Here is a 10,213-nt window from a genome sequence, read left to right as displayed (position 1 = left end):
CTAAGATTATTGTGATGTGATGACGTAACAAGGACGATAAACAAAGTTTCAAAAGGGGGAGGAGTGGTTTCACGTCGCAATAGGTTTTCTTTCAGTTGACAAACATGAAATGTGACGGGTGACATTTTGTCTGAGATGACGGAAAACCGAGCAACACGTTACGTTCTGGTGAATACAGAGAAAGTGTTTTCCCGTTGTTTCTAATTTCTCCTTCTTCTTCTTCTTCTCCTTCTTTATTGTCGTGAGCGAGGTCAGTCTCTGAGCAAAGACCAGTAGTTGACCTTTCACGTTAGAATACACCGCTGTTTGCAACAGATACTGTATGTATTTACAAAAACTCGTAACAGTAGTAGCTCAGACTTTTATTCATTTATTTTCTCAATAAGTTTACGAGATGACTCATTTCTTTAGTGGCACATCGTACCAGACATGACTAAGAGAGAATTTATTATTGTAGTATCAATGACTTAATATTTACTTATTAACTACAAGATCAAGTGTTTTAGAAAAGACTTGCTTCAGCGAACTTCTTGGTATGGAGTTCCACAGTGTGTTCTTCGTAAAGATCTTCGCTGCACTTCCCGCCACTTGTTTAAATTGTCACGACTAACTTTAAGAATATACAGGGTGGCCCAAAAGTAGGTATACAACCCTGCATTGATTAAGTGTGACAGTTTGTTAAGATAGTGAGGCTATTTGCTTCGGCCTATTCCGACTTTAGCGTATACAAGAAAAGAAACTAAAAACAAATAATAAACTAGCCTAAGTTAAACCTGTATGGATAACAATAAGTAAATTATATAAAGCACCATAAGTCGATGAGTACGACACTGTATACCTACTTTCGGGCCACTCTATATATAGAGTGTCCGAGATAACTCGTCCACCCCTTCTAAAACCTAGAATATATAGTAAAATGAACAATTCAAGTCTTCTAATTGAAATTGAACATGCCGGATCGATTGGAGATATTTTCAACTTCCGCCACTCAAAAAAAGTGGCCAAATATTTTTATCGGTTTTGCATACTGTTCCGAAAAATAATAAATATTTGCTCAAAACGCTTTTTCCGAAACTGTCGTTTTAAACCCCAAAATGCTTTGCGAAGTCTAACAATCTCCCTGGGGAGTTGCGCGAAAAAATTAAATGAGATGCTAGAAGTCCTGGCTGATTAATTTAACAACCCCCAGGCCAAATCGATTAAGCTAGAATCTTGAAATTTGGGCAGGGCATACGATTTGTGATCTAAGGTCCCACTAAGGAAGGGTTTTTGGAAATTCGACGGGGCGAAGGGGAAAGGGGGTGGGAATTATTATCTTAAAATGGCCATATGTGGGAATATCTGAAAGTTAGAGAGAAGAAATTCGGTATTGGGACTTCCCCTTTAAAATAATTAGACCCGTGATTCACTTTAAAAAAAAAAAATATTTTCGCTAGAAGAAAAGGGAAAACGGCGTGAAGAAAAGCGGTGGGTTGTTATAATTAGACTGCCATATCTTAAAGTTCTTTAAAAGATTCAAATTCAAATTGGAAACATGAAATTTGGTGTTTAGAATTTTTATTTAAAATAATGAAAGACGTTTTTCAGTTTTTTTTTTTAATTTTCCCTAGAAGGGAAGAAGAAAGGCGGATAGAAAAGAGTAGGGGTTGCAATTGTTAAAATATGATGGTCATATCTCAAAACACGAATATATATTTTTATGAGGGTTACATCCGGAGCAATTACAGAAGAATTCTGCGGATTAGTTGCTTCATCTTCTCTAGCAACAAAATAGAAGGTACATAATATTTTGAATGACGAATTGACAGTAGAAATACAATTGATTGGAGCACTTCTACACTGGCATGAATTTATTTCCTAGTACAAGTTTGACACTTGATTCTGGAACAACTTTGGTTTTCTTTTTTTTTCTTTCTTTTTTTTTTTTTAAAGTATTTACTCAGTTGATTTAGTATCCTTTACAGTACTGAAACTATTTGAAGTGGAATCTACTACCTAAATCGAGATCCGAAGCACTGTTCAAGTTGTGTCAGAGGCAAACGTCCGGAACCAGAAATGGAACGAGGGACCATAACACCGTTAGCCAGGAAGGGGTAAAAGCAATGTTAAAGTTTGCTGTACGAAATTATGATTTCGGTCACATTGCTTATTTCAGGTTGTATTATTGTAATTTAATTATTCTCTCAGTAACATTTAACCAGATCAATAATTCCTGTTTCACTTGATTGCTTTTATTTTAGAGAAATTATAAGTGCTTCTCGTGTGCTTCCATGTTAGAATGAATCTTACAATTCACTTCTTCGCTGCCAAGATTGTCCCAGGACCACGATGACTTACTGACAGAAAGCAGTTCATCAAACACTCAGCGAGAGAGAGAGAGAAAAAGCATTTCATTCAATTCTATTCCGTGCGAAACAAATTTAATCAGAATCATAGGCGTCCGCAGGATTTTTTGGAAGGAAGAAAGTTTGTAATTCTTTTTTCTAAAGTATTTTGAGATATAATGCTCAGCTGTGGATAAGAGAAAGCAAAAGATGTGCCAAGAAATTACCCATAGAGTAATTTGGATGCTACTATCTCGGTATTCACGGCATAATTTTTGGCAAAAAGACAAAAGCTTTAGTATTTTTTGATCGTCCAGCATCATATAACTGAAAGTTTTCCAACAGAAGTTGGAAACGTAAGGCTATAAAGATAATACTGGACAATTACATTTAGAAAATATTGCTCATACCCGAAAATTTAATTGGAATTGTTGCCTAACTTGAACTTCAGGGAGGGGACGGACCCGTACTTGGCTCCCTCTCCCTTTCTTGTGGACCTCCATAGACAGAATTGTTATTACCCATCTCCGTAGATGTTTTTGTAATACATGTCAATATGGCTTCCTTTGTTGTAGTTTAATTTCTTTTTTCTGCGTCAAGACTATATGAAACAGAGACCTACGCCTTAATATAGAAAATTTTAATCGTGCATATTCTCACAAGAACAATCATAGTGAAATTCGATTCCCAGTGAGAATATGCACGATTGAAATTTTCTACATTAAGCCGTAGGTCTGTGTTTCATATAGCCTTGGTGCAGAAAAAAAGAAATTAAACTACAACAAATGAAATCATATTGACACGCGTATGAAATCAACGTGACTACAAACAACGTCTACGGTGGTGGGAATATAACTGTAAGCTTTCGTTATAAGAAGCTTTTAGTTAATGGTGAGTTTTCACGTCTCCCCTAAATTTGCATATATTGCACAAAATTAGAGTGAGAGATGACGTGATTTGAGTGGGTAAAACCACATTCTATACAGCAAAAAAATGACGTTCCGTAACGGCGCCGTGGCTTAGTTGGTTAAAGCGCCTGTCTAGTAAACAGGAGATCGAGGGTTCGAATCCCTCCGGTACCTAAACACAAACTCTTACTTTTACTTAGTTAAAAATAACACTTCCTATCTGAAATAAAGTTCTCCGGAAGCAAATCTGTGTGTTATATTTATTTTTGTTCTCAAGCTCCCATTACAATACCAACAAGAATTGATCAGATTATCACTAAGCATCAACCAAGGTAGTGTTGTTCTTTTTATGTAATGTGTAATTTTATGATATGCTAATTGGTAAACCACACGGAGGTCAACAGGAATAATAGTAGCGTACTTGATGATTTTACAGACATAGTACTCTTGAATCCATGAATGCGTGTACACTGTGAACACTTGCTTATCCACTCTTCTACATCATCCTCTCCCCCTCTTTTGCTCTAGTGTTTTCCTCTGCTATTTCTCTTATTATAAAAGTATGCTCATTTTTGTCATACATAGGCCAGCTGAAAATAGCGCTGTTGTATTTGATGAGTGCTGTAGATTGTAGTTTTCCACGTTAGCTATCATTCTCCATTCTTACAATTATGCATCTGGGGACACGATGGTTCTGTAGTAGAGCATTAATCTCTGTTTCGTGGGGTCTCTGGTTAGATCCAAAACCTTGTAAGTAGAGACCGGATGTTTAGGCACTAAAAACCGGGAAAATAGGCAGGCAAATAGGCATTAAAAATTTTAAAAATAGGCAGTAAAATAGGCACTAAAATGTAACTCGAAATAATGAAGATAAATACTCAACACCATTAAAAAATAGATTCAAGTCATAGATAATGTTCAAAGAATATAGAAACATACTTGTTTGTTAATATCTTCTTTTATTGTATATATAAAAACGAAGCTTGTTATGCATTCCATACATACTGGGTGAATCTGAAAGACGTGCACATACTTCGGGAGCTGATTCATGACATCAAAAGAAGACAAAAAGTCCTGTTGCATGTTGTCAAATTCCGCTTCGTGTAGGAGTGACAGGGGGCCAACTTGGAATCCAAAATCGAGTCCTGACAATTGGAACGAGACATAAAGGTGTTCACATACTTCGGGAGGTGATTCGTGACATTCAAGAGGACTTTTTGTCTTCTTTTCATGTCACGAATTACCTCTCAAAGTATGTGCACATCTTTCGGTTCCGTTCCAATTGTCAGGATTCAATTTTCGATTCCAAATGTGCACATCTTTGAAGTTCACCATGTATATATATATCGTAACGTACCACGTGCTTGTGTTTACAAATACTTAATATGTGTGTATTATTTATGTTATATTAAAGGCTTATTTTGAAGAAAATGCATAGAATAGGCAATATTAGGTACTAAACCAATTATTTAGGCAGTAAAGGTCGAAATAGGCAAAATAGGCAAAATAAAATTGGCTTAAATCGAAACTATAAACCCCCATATAAACTTTAAAACGTTATTTTTGATCATATCTTTAATAATAAAGAATAGGCATTTTGCCTAACATCCCTACTTGTAAGTTTGTGGTAGACAACATCGCGTTCGTGGATTTTCTCGGGGTACTCTCATTTTCTCCAACATTTTATTCCACCAATTCGTCCATCATCATTCACTTCCCCTAATCATCTGTCTCTGTTAGCCTTAAGAGCATAATCTTGGGACGTTAAGCTGAAAGATTTTCACACTTATGCGTCTCTTTTATGATTCGGAAATGTTTACAATCTAAAAGTGCATTGTAGTATTTGTTTATACTTTCAATGAATATTTTCTTCTCTGGAAATCCTAAGTCACTGTGTCTACTTTGAACAAGACGAATTCGCTCAACTTGTATGTGTCAGAGTTACGTAGAGTAACACTGCCTTTTGTCGATGCTTTGTGATAGTCTGATCAATTCTTGATGGTTGAGAACTGAAATAAATATAACACACAGATTTGCTTCCGGAGAACTTTGTATAAAAATAGGACTGTATATTTAGGCACCGGAGGGATTCGAACCCTCGATCTCCTGTTTACTAGACAGGCGCTTTAACCAACTAAGCCACGGCGCCGCTGCGGAACATGACTTTCTTTGCTGTACAGAATATATCTCTACCCACTCAATTCACGTCATCTCTCCCTTTAATAATGTGCAATATGTGCAAATTTAGGGCAGACGTGAAAACTCACTATTTACTAAAAACCTTTGTGACGAAAGCTTACATTATATTTCTTTTATTTATTTGTGACAAAACGATTGTATTTGAAAATCGTTTTGTCAAAATGAAACAACTGCGTAAAACACGATAATTTGCAATTCGTGTTATTTTGACATTCAAACCAGGGGTAAAATGGATCTGATAAGGTGGGGTTGCATGACGTCACGCCGTCCCCATGCCTATCTTCGCCCATTGTATTTTTTTAGGAAGTGGAGGACGCCATATATATTTGGAAGTGGGGGAATGACTTTCTCCCGCGTACCCTCTCACTTTTACTCCTGATTCAAACTATAATTCAGGAAATTTTAGGATATGATACTTTTTTTTCTTTTTTTAAAGAATAAACACATTGGTAGAGTTCGTGGACGCAGATTTCGTTTACGTTTTGATTATTATGAGAGAAAAATAATACTCTGTGCTAGTGAATAAGAAGGAAGAAAACGTTTGCCACCGGCGAATCAAGAGAAAAGGAGCCTTCTTTCTAGGGATGGAAGAGGTACTATGCACTATACACAACTTCCTTGCGAAACGCAGACAAGCAGACGATGTTAATTCAAGTCTGTGCATAATATTGAACAGGTTGTCACTGTGGCTATTATTTTCTCAGCAAGTAGGTTGTAAAATGTCAACTTGTGTCTTGAGTTCTGCTATATAATCCTGTCAGTTTAAAGTTTTCGCGGGGTTCCTCACAAAAGAGTTCTGTAACAAAGGAAAATATTTGTGCGCTTGGCTGCAGACTGGAACATGAATTTTTGCACATTTTGCTTTTCGTTTCTTTTCTTTCTTTCGTTCTTTTTCTCTCTCTCCTACGCTCTTTGTAAGTATTCAATTTTACAAGTGAAAGTCATTATATTGTTCTGATGTTTTGAAAGAATAAAGCTCTGTCTTACGGTAGTAACTTTATCCTATTTCTGCATATTCATATTGTTAGACAACGGATGCCAGATGATAACTCCATTCCATAATTATATTCAAGTTAAAGCGAATTCATAATTTAAATAAACTAAATTTTAAGTAAATACGTAAGCACTTGACACTAGCCTAGTGAAAGAAAGGAAAAATAGTGAAAGAAAGAAAATTTTCCAAAGATAGAGAGTTGTAAATATATAACATGAAGAGGTTAGATGGAGATTGTAATACTAGAATTCCGTGACTGAGTGGATGTGTGCAGCACGATGGCGGACAATAAGTACTAAAGGTGGAAGGAAAGAGTTCGTTTATCAAGGCTATGCCCAATACTTCGGATGCGATAGAACTTCCCTGTATAATAGTAGGTATATTTCTTTCGAAAGTATTATGAGAGCTATTTATGTTATTCACTTCAAAATTCGTTCACATGTGTGTTATTATTAATAGTACTTGTTCACTTTTAGTTTTTCTTGCTAGGATGGCATTAGAACATGCTAATTAAAAATTAACTTTCTTCCATTTGAAAGGCGGATGCGGACCAAGACCGAAACGGCATAAGACGTAAAACTCATTTCGCGGTACAAGACCTATAAACCATTTGGTGGCACAAGACCTAAATGGCATAACATCAAAACGGACGAGAGCTAAAATAGTTTGACGGCAAAAGACCTAAAAATAATTTGGCTACACAAGATATAAACGGCATAAGACCTAAAATTTAGGTTTACTAGGGATGCATTCGAGTCGAGTCGAGTCGAGATTTAAGCCTGTCTCGACTCGTCTCGAGAAAATGTTGTCTCGACTCGTGTCTCGACTCGAAAATATGTTTCTGTCTCGACTCGTGTCTCGACTCGACAGTGTCTGTCTCGACTCGACTCGAATTCGAGTCGAGACGTCTCGAAATTCGAGTCAAGACAAAATGTACGAGTTAAAATATACGCACACATCAGCCAGGCCATCATGACTACCTACCTAATTGTCAGTATGTCGACTTTTGGCATGGATAAAAACGGCGACACGTCTTGGCATACACGCAATGATCCTTGATAAGTCGCTGGAGAGAGCTGGCACCACATGTGCTCACTCAGGTCACCTAATTCCCGTAAATTCCGGGAAGGGGGGCGATGTGCTCTGACGTCACGTTCAATCACATCCCAAAGGGACATCACTCAAATGTCCGGCTCCAATTTCAATGAAACGTTTTTTGCTGATAGAAGGCATGTATGCATCATTACTTGTGATGACAAATTTTTGCCATGGTGCATGTTTTCTATTTTTTTTAATAACTTTTAAGAGTTGTGATGTGGTTATTAGAGATTACTAGAGAAGTCCCTTACTACCCTTTGTAAACGGAGCGTTAATGAAGAAAAGTGAAGAAAAACCATGTGGATACATATAAGTCCTGGGGGGAAGTCGTATGGTAGATATGACCTTGATGGCAGCCATCTTGAAATCCACCATTTTGAATTAAGGTCAAGTTTTCAAAATGGGAATAGGGTAATATGATACATAATTTCGGGCTAGAATTTAATTAGAAAAATAATGGTGAGGTTAGTTTTAAGATACACCCATTTGGGGGAAAGTTACAGGCATATTAATTGTTTTTACTTACTGTGTGCGTAAGTAACTTCTTACTTTCGTTTCAAGACCTGTAAATCGATCGCAACGGCAGAGCCCGGTTTCGCACTAGTGTTTGGAAATCTTTAAACTCACTTGAGGCAATATTTGTGGATTATTGTATTGTATTTTGCCTTTAATTAAATTTGAACCCACTTCATGATCTTGTGTAAAGTATCACTAAAAGAGAATTTCTGTTTTTATGGAGAATGTAAGCATGGCAATTATCAAAAGGTGAGTAAGGTGCGTATGTATTTATAAGAAAGTCTTTTGTGGTTCCGCCAACCTATTCTTTAGTTGTTTTTTTTTTCAAAATACTTATATCTCATAAATAAAAGAGCTATTATAAAATCTCTTACCACTATTCTTTAATACTTATAAAATTTTATTTATTGTAAAAGCACTGGCGAGATATTTCTTAACGCCCACTAAAATTATGGTGGAGCTCCTTCGTGGCTAACGGTTAGCATACTTGCCTTTGGCGTGGGAAACCTGGGCTTGATTCCCGGTGGGAGTTCATGTAGTTCGGATTCCACGTTAATCAGTAGGTCCACGTCTCATAGCCTCGCTGCTGAACGGGACGTTAAACTCAGAATCAATTCAACTCAAAATTATGGTTTTGACTTTATTATGATGTCATTAGTTTAAACGCCCAACTGCCCAGTAATTATAAACATTGACTACATTATAAAATTGTAATTTGTGACGACTAAAATATCAGAAATTAAAGATTATTCTTTGGGTTTTGGAACATTTTGAAAAACGTGAAAAACTGCTACTGCACCAATACAACACACCTTTTGGATTTGTCATAACATGTCTTACATAGCTTTGGTTTGATTCTCAACATGGACTGCAACTACCCGTTAAATTGTGCATCCGAAAGGCACTCTTTGTTAAACCTCGCTTATCACCGCTCATCTTAATAATATATATAACTTCACCGCGAAGCAAATGTTGCATTTCTCTCTTTCATCCTAACACAAAACAAAACTAACCACAGCTGTGACACGAAGGAGCTATTTCGAAAAGAAACAAGCTGTGCTTCATAGAGATGTGTACCAAATGATAGAAGTATAAAGTATTGTTTTCTTTCCTTTTATTGATATCAGTTGGTGTTCTTAATGAGTTTACTCATTAGTTTAGAAAGAGTATATATGGAATTTGGACATATGTTGTACGTATTCTCCTGAGAAATTGATGAGACCAGAAAAGTTATAAGGACAGATGGAATAGGTTTAAGCGCATCTACGTGACTTTATCTAATATTTATTCTCCATAATGGTACCACGCGGAAAACTTGGTATAGGCCTACTTTTATCTTTGCCTCCCTCTGTTAGCTGTTTCGTATCATATATATCGGATGGTTTTGATATTTCTTCTGATCATTAAAACAACAATGGTACCTGTGTGCGTGCAGAAATGCAAAAGCACAAGGTAACTTCCTATTTGTTTTGTAAACAACAAACCCATTTCACGTGTGCGAGAGAAATTGAGCACAGCTAGATCGGGTGTTTACTCACGGTCAGTTCGCAGCAGGAGTCCATGGTAAAAGATTTGCCTATCTCGAAAACACTCGCAAAACCTTACAAATACAAAAGACTGCGCTTCAAAGAATGTTTAGACACAGATGTTTCAATTTTCTTTTAGCATCTTTCTTCAGCAAAAGAGTCGGTTCATTGTATTCGAAAAAGGGAAGGGAGAAAGGGTGAATTTATATTTTATGTGGGGGGTAACGTTGTAAGTAGTATAAACAATACATACCGCTTCCGACTCTGTACTGAAGCACTTCCTTTAGCGGTATATCACTAGATCTATCCTGACCCTCATCCCACCTCAACTTGTAAAGTAGAAAGGGACAGAAGTATTCAACATGACTGCGCACTTGAGTTTCAGTTCACAATACGAAAACCAGTGAGCAAGTAAACAGTCTTTTGTAGGATCGTGTTTTACTTCTTGAATTTATTTTTGAACATTTCTGTGAATTCAACAACAGAACGCAGTAGAAATACGGACTAGTTTTTACTCCAACCATTACTTTCGCTCCAACCCAGGGATGCCACATTTATGATTTCGTACTAGATTTAGTGATTTTACTATTGAACTAGTGATCTAGTACGTACTTTGGGTAAATAGGCACATTCTAGTGATTTTTTTTG

General features: G+C 36.6%; 2 non-coding genes across 2 annotated transcripts; one reads left to right on the top strand and one right to left on the bottom strand.

Annotated features, from left to right (window-relative positions):
- Positions 1-3,332: 3,332 nt before the first annotated feature.
- On the top strand, positions 3,333-3,406 carry TRNAT-AGU (transfer RNA threonine (anticodon AGU)). Its single transcript has one exon. It is a non-coding gene; the product is annotated as a tRNA-Thr (tRNA).
- A 1,901-nt stretch (positions 3,407-5,307) lies between these two features.
- Positions 5,308-5,381, bottom strand: TRNAT-AGU (transfer RNA threonine (anticodon AGU)). The gene has a single exon. It is a non-coding gene; the product is annotated as a tRNA-Thr (tRNA).
- Between the last annotated feature and the right edge of the window lie 4,832 nt (positions 5,382-10,213).

Source organism: Thermobia domestica, chromosome 10, assembly GCF_964235325.1.
Source record: "Thermobia domestica chromosome 10, izTheDome1.hap1.1, whole genome shotgun sequence".
Taxonomy (NCBI): domain Eukaryota; kingdom Metazoa; phylum Arthropoda; class Insecta; order Zygentoma; family Lepismatidae; genus Thermobia; species Thermobia domestica.
The sequence above is the reverse complement of the archived record's forward strand: the minus strand, read 5'-3'. Positions and strand labels throughout refer to the sequence as shown.